General features: G+C 39.1%; 1 protein-coding gene across 1 annotated transcript in view; it reads left to right on the forward strand.

Moving 5' to 3' along the window:
* The first annotated feature begins 11469 nt into the window (after positions 1-11469).
* The window catches only part of SYBU (syntabulin), a 101764-nt gene continuing 98891 nt past the window's right edge, over positions 11470-14342 (forward strand). Inside the window, exon 1 of the mRNA XM_036761462.1 lies at positions 11470-11566. The gene's annotated coding sequence lies outside the window, so the exon portion shown is untranslated. The remainder of the gene's footprint in view (positions 11567-14342) is intronic.

The following is a 14342-nucleotide window of genomic DNA, read 5'->3' on the forward strand; positions in this document are numbered from 1 at the left end:
ACAGGGCCAGATATTACAGCATACATCAGTAGTATCGATGGATTAATTCTTGTCTAATTATTCTCCATCTGGCCCACCATTAGAGTGTGGTGTTAAACCCACATTACTTCCCCTAAGCAGTAAGGAGTACCATTACTCATTCACAGAAAAATCATACCTTCTATTTGTCCTGGCCTTTTAATATGACTGCCCAAATCCTCAATGTAAAACTATTCTCCGTCTTTTCTTCCTTGTCTACATTTTTACTATGAGACAGTATTTAACAAGGGAAGGAAACAAACATTTATTAAGTAAGCTCTAGGTACCAATCACTGTGCTAAGTGATTTGCAAACATTATCTCATTTGATCCCCACAACCACGCTGGGAAATATATACTGTTATTACCCCCATTTTAAAGCTGAGGAGACTGAAGCAGACAATGGTTATGTGATGTGCTCAGGATTACACAGCTAGGATGTGTCTAAGGATGGATTTGAATTCCTCTTCCAGGCTTCAGACTCAATGCTCCATTCATTCTTGATCCTTTGTAAATTAATTTGAGGGGGAGGAGAACCAAGAGAATAGAAATAACTATCATTCCTGGGAACTGGACAGAAAGCATGCCTAAAAATCTTTTTAAATTAAAAATAGAAATCTTTTACAATCTACAAGGTCCTATACCGGACTTAACCTCTTCTAAATGATGCAGGCATATTCCCAGGTAACCTTAACTGCCAATACAGGGAGACTAGTAAAGTTTGGAGCTATCTAAAACATGGACCAGAAGTCAGGGGAGCTGTTAAATATCCACAAGAAAAGCAGGAACATTGATCTTGCCAGCTTCACCTAACTTTGTTTGCAATCAAAGATGATGTTGGGAGTGAGACACACAGACTTTACACACAGTAGGTTTTAATTGCGGGAAGGGTTGGAAACCCTGAAATGGGTTTTGAAGGCAAAGTGTTCACAATTAGGAATTAATTGGTGTTACATAGAATTTAAAAACCCCAGATCAGATAGATGTCTGGATGCACAAGCCCCAAATCACTACCAGATAATGGGCAGTCAAAAGAACAGATAATCTTATCCCGGGAAAGTATGCTAGATTTTTGCTACCTTTCTCAATGTTTGATGGCTTCTGAACATGATGGATTAACTTTGCCAGGGAGAGGTTTTCTGAGCAGTAATTCTCAATAAACAGGCATAGAGACCTGAAGACCAGAAGATGGTAGGAGAAAGTGACTCATCAATAACTAATCAGCAGAAGTGCCCAAGAGAAACAACATGACAGAACAAAGATGGTATCCTGTCCAGTTGACAATGGAAATGTAACACTCACCTGAAAGTGGGAGATAAGTAGAAAACAGCATGGTGACATCACCAGAGGATACTGAGAGCTCTGCAGTGTCTTGGGTGGGAATTGTTTTGGCCATGTGTGTTCCATTGCTTCATAAGTTCACTATGTATATACCCTCTATGCGTGATCTATGGTTACACAAAGTCTTTGATCATGGACCCTTGCCCATTGGTAGTATAATAAGTCACCCTATTTGTGCATGGAGGGACCTTTTCTTGATGTAGTTTGATTAAATATCTTTTGACAAATGTCTTTGAACCAGTGTGGTCTCTGGCAGGCTGGTAAAATGAAACATATCAGTAGTGACTGTTGAGCTATGGTTTTGAGTTGGTGCCATCCTACGGAATTAATGTTTTTTTTAAAAGAGGCATGTTTCCTGTTCAGATGCCAAGCATGATGGGTTCATTTTTTTCACCTGTTTTTTTTTCTTCCATGTAATTCATAATCATCTGAGTGGAGCTGCTTCTGATCCAGTCCTCCTTTGTTAAATACAATCAAACAATCAAATAAAGCAATCAAACAATCAACAAGAATTTTCATAATAATAGCTTGCATTCATATATCACTTTAAGGTTTGCAGAGCACTTTACATATCTTATCTTATTTGCTCCTTACAATATCCCATTTTATAGATAAAGAAACTTAGGCCCAAAGAGGTGCTATAATTGTCCAGCGTCACATAGCTAGTAAGTATTAAAGACAGAATTTGAACTCAGATCTTCTTCACACCAGCCCCTAACTCTATCCATTGAGCCACCTACCTGCCTGAAACAGAAGAGGGAGTAGGTGGCTGGAAACCAAAAGTACCCAGAACTGTGTGTCTTATTTAGCTCATCTTGGCCTTATCTAACTTCCTAACTAGATAGACTATCCTAGAGATTGGAGGTAAAAAAAAAAATTGACCTTGCATTCTACTAAGGTGATACAATATATATTCGGTCATGTATGGGGTGTTTTGGTCTAGGGCAGGAATGGGAAACCTGCTGCCTCAAAGCCACAAGGGCCCTTTAGGTCCTCAAGTGTGGCCCTTTGACTGAATGCAAATTTCACAGAAGGGATTCAGTCAAAGGGTTGCCCTTGAGGACCTGGAGGGCCACAAGTGGCCTCGAGGCTGCAGTTTCCCCACGCCGGGTCTAGGGAGTCACAGGTGTTACAAGTAGAACCATAGAGAAGTAGCTTATTGTGCTCTTCCCAGTAACAATGCTAATATTGATTTGATAATTATTCCCTAAGTAAAAGATAGAAAGGATTGGGGATGGGGAGTCCTTGTGTTGCCAGTGCAGATGGAAACATGACTAGTCTCTGGTGTCCTGGTTGGATGGGACGAAGCCTGTTCTAGAGTAGCTAGCTAGTACATTGAGCTGAGGTTCAGATCATTCAGATCATCCCTACTCTAGAATGAGTCCCAAGGCTGAATGGGTTAATTTTCCCTGAGATGGGGTTGGGGTATAGAAGCACAGTACCACGTATCTGAGTCCCAAGGCTTTTAATTATAGTTAGAACACTTTGCAAAGATGTATCTGGGCTGTCTCCATCCTTAGTGCCATACCCCTGTCACCTAAATTACTCACATGACTCACAATGGCCCCCCAGCTCCATGGGTTCCCAGATGTCTTGTCCTTTCTGTACCTCATTTCTGATCTACTTAGAAAAATTGCAACCTCCCTTCCATTGCCTCTACTAGTCTTTCCCCCAAAATCAATTAGTTCTGTTAAATCCCAGAGTTTCACATGCTAATTGATCCTTGAGATCAGCACTTTTAATCCAAACCTCTTGATCAACACTTCTCCTAGCCTGAAATAATATGAAGCCCCAGAAATCCATTGCTGTATTCAATTAACAGCGAGTTCCCCTGTCTTAATCTACCTTTAAATGTATTCAAGGATTATTACTAATTCAGAATCACACAATGCCAAATTTGGAGAAGGCCAAAGAGGCTATTTAGACCAATCCATATCTGAGAGATGAGTCCCTGCTACAACATCCTTTAGTCATTATTCATCCTTTGCTTGAAGATTCCAGTTAAAGTGGACTTTCACCCCTCCCACCCATCTCCACCCCCACAGCAGCCTATGACACTTATGGATAGCTCTAATTTTTAGAAAGGTTTTCCTTATATCAAGAATAAATTTGCTCTTGGCAATTTCCACTGATTGTTCTTATTTTTAGTTATTCAATCCACTTCAAGAAGAACAAATTTAATCCCTTTTCCAAGTGACATCCCTTCATAGCCTTTAAGATAGCTATCATGTCCTGCACTTGTCTTTTCTTTTTCCAGGTTAAATATGCCAAGATCTTTAGCCTAATACTCACATGGTGGCCCTGCATCATCCTAATTGCCCTTCTCAGCACTCTCTCCAAGTTATCAATGTGCTTCTTAGAACCTAGTGCCCAGGAGCAAATATAGCATTCCAGATGAGATTTGGCCAGAGCTATGGTCCTTTCTGGGTGCACTCTAGGATTCCCAGTGCTTTAGCTAATGTCACACTGGTAATTCATTTTAAGCTTACAATCCATTAAAATCCCTAAATATTTTTTTTTCTGAAGTACTATCATCTAGACCAGAACTTCACAGAATGAATCACCTTACTAAAAGGATTTGTTCTATAAAACATGGACTCAGTCGAAAGGCCACACCCAAGGACCTAGAAGGCCAGACATATGTGGGTGGTTCTCCACCCTGAGCTAGACATATATCCCATAGTCTATGCTATAAAAGTTGATTTTTGAAAGTGAATTTGACTAGGTATTTATTATTAAATTTCATCTCATCAAATCAAATGATCATGAGACAGTATTTGTAAAAAGCTTAGCACAGTGCATGGCACATAGTAGATGCTTAATAAACACTTTTTCCCTTTTCTCTTCCCTTCCTTTTTCCTTATATTACTAAGCCCAAGGTTCTAACCTGTTGAGATCTTGGGGTAAGTTCTTTGTGAGATCTCACTCTATCATTCAATGCAATACAAAGTACATTTATCTAGTACTTACTATGAGTACGATGCTATGTTAGGCACTGGAGATACAAACAGAAAGTACCTGACTTCGGGGAGCTTATATTTTACTGGAGGGATGAGATACACAAAAATTAGTAGAAATGAAGTAATGTCACTAATGATTCCACATCAGCAGCATAAAATATTTCTTCCTCTCAATGATGGAGGATTTAGTCCCTTCTGCACATATCGTTTCTTTTTTTTTCCCCCAAAGAAGCCAAGGGAAGAGAGAATTTGAGGTGTAACTGACAGTAGCAAAAACTGCTGAGAAGTTACATAGACTATGAATTTAAATAAAAGTAATTGGATTAAGCAGTTAAGAGATTGTTGGTAACATTGTATAAAGCCGTTTCAGTCTGTGGGTGGAATAGGAAACCATATCACTGGAGGTTGAGAAGTGAGAAGTGTAGAAACAGAAGTATTAAGTATAAATAGACAGCCCTTTCTCAGACAGTGGTTGTGAAAGGAAGAAGAGTTACATGATGATAACCTAAGGAGAAGGAGTTCCTCTTCCTTATGGTCTAGAAGAAAGAAGAAAGGAATTGGGAGAATGTGTAGATGGCTTTTGGGATGTAGATCAGGGGTTGAGAGAATTTATAATGAATAACCTTTTCCTCAATAAAAGAAAAATAACCTGAAGTCCTTTACTGAGAGGGAGGAGGTGAGCCCAACATATAGGGTTTGAGGAAAGAAATGTTTGGAATAGCAGCCATTAAGAGTGAGAAAGCCAAGCACTGAGTAATAATTTTTTAAAATTGCTATTCAAGAATGGGAGTCCAGTTGAGATTAGATAACATAAATTTGCATGGGAACCAGTCTCCACAATTCCATGACTTTTTCCACCAGCATACTAGTAGGAGACAGAAAACAAATGTTAAGTGTATTTAAGGGATGGAAATTTGTTGGCTGTGACAGACATGAGAATATGTGTTCAAAGATAAAAAGGGAGTATATACAATTGAACTGGGGCCCACCTGAGAAGGAAGAAAAGGGAGGCCAGAGGAATGTGAGAACTGAATGTGAGAACAGGGAGGAGTGGAGACACTGTAAGTCACGATATAGATGTAGAATGGTGTAGTACTCCCTCCAAGGCTACTTCCCAATTGCCACTCAAATTGGTGGGTCAGGTCCTCAAAAGTGGCTAACTACATCCCCTGTTAGGGTTCTAGAGATACCCCCGAGGGAATGAATTCTCTAGAACTTTTGCTCATGAGCCCCAACAATGTGCTTCCCATTGATTATCAGTTAGACTTAATTAGCTTTAAGAAAGGATATCTACTAAGCAAGTGTAACAAGAGCTATTGTTAGAACAATCCCCACAAACTGGAGATAACATTCTCCCTTTTCACACATAAGATCCCTTGGCTCAAATTTGTGGGGAAATGGAGAGAAACAAATGTAGGGAACCAACAGACGAAGGGGTAACTCAGCTCATTTTCTTCCTTCTTAGTCCACCTGATGTTCTCTTTAAGAGTGGCTCTCTATTCTGTTCCAAGGATTGCACCTGTGTAGAGTCCATAGCCTGTATTTCTCTATGTCCCAAAGGAACATACTCTATGAGACTGCCATCGCTGTGTCTAGTTTTTCTCAGTTGCCAACACAGATGCTGCCAGGAGTCAGTCTACTCTGAGGACATTGCTACCTACCAATAAGAATTTCAGTTCTTATAACCCTTTTAAGGTTATGACCTTCAGATGAGTGGGGGGCGGGGGCAGGAAAGAAGTTATTTCTTTTCCCCCCGGTCCTTCCACCAAAGAAATCCCTTTTTAGGAGTCCTTCACTGCTATATTTGACTATGACCATGTCTCCAAGCTTTCTTTCTGGTTTTTCTGGTTGATAGTACAAATCACTGGCTGATTCTTTCACATTATATGCTTAGTTGGGGGGGCCAGGGAAGAAGTGGGGAGTACTCTATTTTTTTAAATTAAGGACTTGTTCATATCCAGTGCAGACTTTTGATTGGTTCAATCTAGCTGCCAGGGTATTCTCTGATTAATGGCATTGGGATGGAAACCCAATCTTACAAAAAGTTTAGAAGGAGTAAGGTAGAGGGAAAGATGGAAGGATAGAGGTTATTATGATCAGGGAAAGGAATTGCAGAAATCTGGACCCAAGAGCACTGAATTTGAAGTAAGAGGACTTGGATTCAAATTCTAGCTCTACTTGCCATCTGTGTGATCTTGAGACAAACAGTCCCTGAACCTCAGTTTCCTCATTTGAAAAATGTAGAGGTTGGACCAGATGATCTCTAAGTTACCTTTCAGTATTATGAGTGATGGTCAGCTCAATGCTATGATATCTATGGGCTGACTAAAGTGAAGTGAAGATGTAGGTTTGGGAATTGGCTTTGATTAATTGGAAAGTGGGGTATTTCAAGGGAACACCAATATGAATACTGAACTCCTTGAAAAGGAAAGGAGTTGGAGGCTGAAATGCGACTCTGACAAGGCTCTGAACCATCAAAGACTAATGGAATGAAGCTTAAAGTTAGAGAGGTTGTTGAGTAGTGGTTGCAAAGGGATCGTCTAGAAGTGTCAATGAGAAACAGGAACCATGCATATTCATTATCCTAGCCTGGTGTATAAGGGAGTAAAAGAGCAGGAACTAGTACTGGTAAAAGTACCTATGTATTCAGCAGCTTCCAAAGAAAGACAGATATCTGTTAATACAAATTTGTGTGTATTTAAATAAATAAATAAAAATAAAATACACACACAGATTCAGGTGTGTATCTGTGTATGTGTGTATGTATAGTCAAGTAAAAAAAAGTACAGAATGCCTTGTTGAGAAACAGGAAATGTTATTAACAAGAGAGTAATTTGTTCCAGAGGATACAGTGGAATGGGAAGTCAATGGAAGAAATGGACTACAGAACAGTAGGGCCACAGTTGATAGGGATGAGAGCCAGGAAGAGGTAGCAAGGGGAAAAGAATTTTTATAGCATTAAAGTGAGCAGTATCTAAGCATTTGGCCATCATAATATGGGGGAATAACCAAGTAATCAGGATCTCTACCCTTTAGGGTATTGTGGTGACTGAGCAAGAAGTCTCTGATTAAGTAATTATTTCCTTACAAGATTGCCAACATTTCTGTCCCAACAATCAATGATTCATGATTGATGAGACTTAGATCTGGAACAAAAACTTTCATCATTTTTTTATTTTATTTATTTTATTCTGACCTTAAGAGATGAAACAAGCATTTCTATAATATAATAGAACAGAAAAAAAAAGATGATTGCACATGAAACTGCAAATCTATTATGTACAACTTACTATTTCTTTTAAATATATATTAAATTTGTCATGTAACTTTCTCTTTTTTCTCTCCCCCCCCCCATGGCTACCATCAGACTCAAATATGTGTCTGTGTCTGTGTATGTAAAATCACTTCATACGTACTTCTATTTATCTGATCTTTCACTGGACGCAGATAGCATCTTCCTTCACAGGTCCTTTGTAGGTAATTTCGGTATTTATAATCATCAAAATGATAGTCCAGGAGTGGAGATAAATAATCCCTTGATAAAAGGATTTGTTCTGTGAAGTTTGGATTCAGTCAAAGGGCCACACTATGAAAGGATTTGTTCTGTGAAGTTTGGATTCAGTCAAAGGGCTGCACTTGAGGGCCTACAGGGCCCCATGTGGCCTCGAGGCCACAGGCTGCCCACCCCTGACTTAGTCTCTCAAAGTTGTTTTTAAAACAATGTTGGGTTTTTTTTTGTTGTTGTTGTATATGACATTCTCTCTCTGCCCCCATCTTCTAAAGGATAAAAAAAGGAAAAAATCACTTGTCTTCTATCAATACAGTGAACTCTATCATCCTAAGAAGAGCTACTCCTCTTCATTGGCAGTATCGTCCAATCGAGTATGAACTATCCCAAATTTCCCACTGAGAAATGCTATCCAAAACTGATCATCTACAAAGATGGCGGCTACTTGTGAAAGATCAACTCATGATGACAAAAAAAATTCCTGAATAATAGATGAAGATGCTTGCAGAATAAAGACAGCAACACTGCTGAGCTGCTGCTGGAAGGATCATTATAGTCATCTGTAAAGGTCATTCTTGATGACACATTACAAGGACAATTCTTGTAGCTGTTACCCACACCTATAATACCTTTTCCCATAGAAAAAGGGGATAGGGGAGCAGCTAGGTGGCACAGTGACTAGAGCACTGGCCCTGGAGTCAGGAGGACCTGAGTTCAAATCTGGCCTCAAACATTTGACTTACTAGCTGTGTGACCTTGGGCAAGTCACTTAACCCCAATTGCCCTGCTTTCTCCCCTCAAAAAAAAACTAAAAGTGAAAAAAAAGAAAAGGGAGAGAGAGAGCATTATCAACACATATCCTTGCTATAATTTGTGAGAAAGATTCTCATTGCTAGACTAAGTTCGAGTGCGAAGAATCAGATCTGTGACCCTACAGGATTTAACATTCTTTTTTTAGTTATATGTCAATTTCTTGCTTCCAAACAATACAAAGACTTGGGTAAAAAAAAAGATAGACAAGGAAATATCAATACACTTCATAAGATGATTTCCTGACTGCCTTCCTTGGGGAGTTGAGTCAAACCCACATATCACAATACTGTTGGATATGGGAAAGCAAACCCCAATTCATCACAGCCAACCACTGCAAAATCACTTGAACTTCACCTACTGTGTATTTTCCTACTCTGTAACGTATCCTATTATGACTCCTGAAGACTTACCTTTTGCTCACTCAGTGCTTTGCAATCTGGCTTCTCTACTACACTATTGAAATTGTTCTCTTGAAATTCACCAATGTCCTACTAAATCATCATATCTAATGGCACTTTCCCAGCCCTCATTCTTTTTGACCTCTTTGTAACAGATGATACTGCTGACCACCCCTTTCTTCTGGTTATTCTCTCTTCTCTTGGCTTCTGCTCCCATATTTCTCCTCTTAAGTATCTTACCACATCTCTATTTCCTTTGCTGGCCCCCTGTCTTTTCTCCTTGCTCCTTAAGGTAAGTGTTTTTTAAAATTCTGTCTTTGGTTTTCTTCTTTCCTCTATGCTTTCTTTCACAGCAATCTTCTTCCCACAGTGTCAACTCTCACATATATGCATCTGTATCTCAACCAATAACCTTTCTATCAAGCTCCTGACCCTCATCTTCAAATTCCTGTTGACAGGCTCTACTTGGATATACTACATTACCTCAGACTCAATAACAGGTCCTAAACTGATTTTTTTTCCTCCACACCTGCTCTTCTGTCTAATCTTACTATCTCTCTGTGATACTGCCACCATTCATATAGTTTCCCATGTTTCGAAACAAAACAAAAGAACAACTTAGCATTTATTCTTGATTCTGCTTTTTCTCACCACACCTCTTAGGCCCACATACTACACCACCTTGGGAGATGAGAAATAAAATCTCCACTCATCACAACGTAGCCATAGCAAGCTCATCTGAGCCTAGCCAGCTATTTACTTTGCTATTTTCTTCAACATTATAGCATGCTTCCTAAAAAGGATAGGCATGTTAACAAGTCCTGTGGATTCTCCCTGTACCACATCTTTCTTTTTTTTCTTTTTTTCTCCTGAAACTCAAACACACAATAAGAAAAAGAAACATATTATAAACTTAAACATAAAATAAGAAAAGAAAAAAAGCATGTCATGTGCACAGCAAAACATGAGAGGATTCAAAATATATAGTAATAAGTTCCCATGTCAAGAAAGCCTATATAATAAATACTCTGCATTATGTTGAGAGCTGTCCATCTTTTCTTTGCCTCCTTGTTAGTTTTCTTTTGCTTTCTGCTGTGCACTTTCTATTTTGTTCTTTTCCCCCCTTTCTCCCCATCCCAGGCACATATAGACACATACTTTCCCTAACAAATTCTACTTGTACAACATCTCTTGCATTTGTCTATTCATCTCTGTTCCCACTACCACCACCCTAGTAAGGTCCTTATGTTCACCCACCTGGACCGCTGCAATAGATTCCAAAAGAGTATTTCTGACTGGACTTTCTTCCTGCTCCAAACCATCTTTCACATTGCTGCCAGATCTAACATTCCTATGCATAAATCTAGTTATTTTGAGTATTTTCTAGTATTGTGGGCATGCAGCAAGAAAAGAAAGATAAGCTTCTCTCCCTCATGCATGGAAGATTGCTGGGGCATTTAGATAAAAAGAGAGCTGCTTCCATATAACAGGAGACTTCGATAGACCAGGGTCAATAGACCAGACAAAGAAAAAAGCTGTTGGAAGACAGTGACTCCCCACAATGAGGACCTGGAAAATAGCCTGCACACCTGCATGAACAAAGCCCTCTGACAGAGCTGGGATCTGACTCCAAACCCCCTGCTCGTTCCACTGTACCCTGCTGTCCTTCTTTTAACAGATGAGGAAACTGAGACCCAGGGAACTTAAGTGATTTGCCAAGGCAGTGACAGCAGAGCTTGAATTCAAACCCCAGTCTTCTGATTCCCAAGAAAATGTCTTTTAAAATGACCTTTTCACTAATCTACACCACCACTCCATGGCACAGTTTACTCTCCAGCTTTATCCCATTCTTCTCCCTTCCATGTACCTTTGTGCTCTCCACTCCTGTACTTTTTCTCCTTTATTTGATATCGTCTAAATATGTACCTGGAATGCTCTCTAACCCTCACCCCTCCTCTTGCACTTGTTGAATACCTATGTAACCTTTAAAGCCTAATTCAAATACAGTGCCATTTCCTCCAAGAGTCCTACCTTATCCTCTCAGTCTTAGTAGCGTCAGTCCCCTCTTGTATCTCTGCCTGTCTGCACCTCTCATACATTTATATATTGTCTTTTGTAATAGCTACCATATCTATTACTAGCTGTAGCTCCAAAGGAATAGGATATATAAACTATACTATAACCACTATCACCCCCCAAGACTCCGCATACAGTTGGTGATTAATAAATATTTGTTACATTGACTGGCAAAAGATGGACACTTATGAAGAGCTCGGTCAGAAAATTTAAAAAAATGCAATCTACTACAAAGAAAAAAGAACCCTGGCATGGCTTAGATTGCAATACTTTTCATTTCGATGATGTAAACCCTGTCAGCTGATCTGTGCTGCTGTGCCAACAGTAGGTTACATACAGAGACAGTACACACACACACACACACACACACACACACACACACACACACACACACACAGAGCCAGTGTTTCATCAGGGCTGAGAGAGTCCAGGAAGAGACTCCAGCACAAGCAGGTAGGATTTGATGGGGAAATATTTGTGCTTGGGTGGGGCAGGGAGGAAGGAGGAAGAGCAAGGATACATTTAAGTTTTATGATGTGCAAATTTTATATTTGTTTTGCTGTACATTTTGCATTCTTTCTTCTGGAAAGTCAGGGTTCTGGGGGTATTTTATCAATAATAGCCTTTCCTTACTCAATTGGCTTCAAGATGCCTTTAAACTACACCTCTCATAGTTACTGCAAGGCTCAAATAAAATACTGAATATGAAAAAAGTGCTATGTACATACATACAATATTTGTATTAAGATCGATTGACTGACAGACCCATTGGTATCTATAAATGCAAATCGACAGATGATCCTGGGATCTGGAGCTGCAGTCTATTTGTCATACCCAAGTGCCAAGATTCTACACCCCCTAAACCTTCCTAGAATTTGGTTTTAGCTATTTTTTTGGCTAAATTTGGCAAAATTTAAGGGAGCTAATCTTCTGCAGTGGCTGATCTTTTGTATTTCCTAAAATGAGAAATTAATATGGCTTAAATATAATTCTTAAAATTATAACCTGTACTGTAAAAGCAGCCATTGCAGTCAGAAAGATTCTAGACAAGACTCTTCTTAAAGACATGTAAAAGATGAATCTGATGTTCGTTATTGGATTATATACTTTTTATGGTTATAGCTCTAATAACTATCAGACATTTTATCTAGTGACATATGGAATACTTGAATGAGTATAAAGACCAAAAAGCTATTATCATTCGTCCAATTTGCACTTTAGGAAAAGAAGCAAATAAGGTTCCCAAACTACAGCACTAAGAAGCCTCTGACTACTGAATCATCTCCCTTTTCCTTGGCAGGGTTGCTATGGTGACAAGCCGCTGCTGCAAAGCCTCTCTCCTGCCTGCACTTCTGCAGTAAAAGCTTCCACTGAACACATGTTATTTGCTAGGCACACACGCCCCATCGTCAAATAGAAAGGCTTGTTTGATTCATTTTCAAAATGGAAATTAAGCCTGTGTGCTTTACCATACCAGTAGTGTCCTCAATTCTTCCTTCTTTACATTTTGGGGATTTACTCTATTTAACCTCTGGGAAAATTTCAGATTTCCTTTTATATTTTGTTTTAAAACTCTCCAAATAGTCAAAATAACTGTCAGTGTCTTTCTCATAGATTATTAGAATTGGAAGGGACCTTAGAGATAATTTAGTCTATTCTGTTCTCTGCCCTGACACCATTCTCCCTATTTCACAGATATATACATTTAAAATATTTTGATGAAGTGGAAAAAACACTGTATTTAGGGTCTGACAACTTGGATTTGAATCCTGGGTCTGCTCCTTACTATTGGTGTGACCTTGGGCAAGTCATTGTGTGTAGATGACCTCTACGGTCCCTTACAACCCTAAATCTAATATCCCATTATTATTGCTGTTATTTTTTTTAACTCCAGTTCCCTAGCACCTCCCAACTTCAGATGCTGATTTTGCTATTCCTCAAACATGTTTATGTCACTGTGCTCAGAAACTCCACCTCGGACTCTCCCCAAATTTGTGGTAACTAGCTCCAGGCTTGGGAGGAACACTGTTGTATATATAGTGTATAGAGTTAGTCCTGGAAGCAAAGCAATCAGAATTTATTAAGTGCCTACTATGTACCAGGAACTGTGCTAATCACTTTACAAAAACTACTGTACATCCATTTATCCTTACAGTGACCTTGGGAGATTGATGCTATTATTATCAGTATTTTGCAATGGAGGAAACTGACATAGAAGTTAAATGATTTGCCCAAAGTCACACAGTTAAGTAAGTTTCTGAGGATGGATTTGAACTCAGATCTTCCTACCTCCAAGTTGAGCACTCTGTTCACTGTGCCACTTTGCTGTTTCTTACCTTAGATTCAGGAAGACTTGGCTTCTAGTTATGTCTTTAAAAGTAGTCTAGTAACTGTCTAGGACTATAAGTTAGAGATGAGTTGTGCACTGGTGATGAAATTGCATTAAAAAGAATCCACAGGTTTTCATTTTTGGAAATACTGAATTATATGATTCATGATGGGCCACCATTTTTCTTAAATCATTTTCTGAGATAGCATTATGTCAAGTGTGTATTATATCGATGACAAAAATCCTAGACCACACTTAAGTCATAGATTTAGATTTCCAAAAGACTTTAGAGATTATCTAATCCAAAGCCCTCTTTTTACAGGTGAGGCCCATAAGTAACTTGCCGAAGGTCATTCAGGTTTCACATGTATGTGAAACAGAACCAAGATTTAAATCTACAGTGGAAAAGTGCTAATTTGGAATTAGAAGACCTGGGTTTCAATCTTAGCTCTGGCAGTATCTGTGTGACCTGGTACAAGTCTCTACTTCTCAAGGCCTCAGTTTCCTCTTCCATAAAATAAGAGAATTGGACTAGATAATCTCTAAACTCCTTTCCAACTCTAAATCCGTGATCCTATGGTCAAAATCCATTCTGTTTCTCCTTAACCACACTTGCATTAGGAAACCCAAATAAATGAGACAATAGAGACACATCACTGCCTTAGTGGGAAGAGATTGGACAGGGTGGTTCTCTTTCATTAGCTTTATTTTTTCCCTCCACTCCCTTTTCCCTATGTTTCTCCCACAACAAATCTAATATCCTAGTTGGTTACTCTAAGAATTGAACGTAGGAAGAAATGTAATTATTCCTGGGAAATACAGTAAGGCTGCAATGTTTCCATAGACACAAGGAAGTTAAAGACCAGATAACATATCTGTTCATCATCTATCAATCACTCA

Source organism: Trichosurus vulpecula, chromosome 1 (genome assembly GCF_011100635.1).
Source record: "Trichosurus vulpecula isolate mTriVul1 chromosome 1, mTriVul1.pri, whole genome shotgun sequence".
Lineage (NCBI taxonomy): Eukaryota > Metazoa > Chordata > Mammalia > Diprotodontia > Phalangeridae > Trichosurus > Trichosurus vulpecula.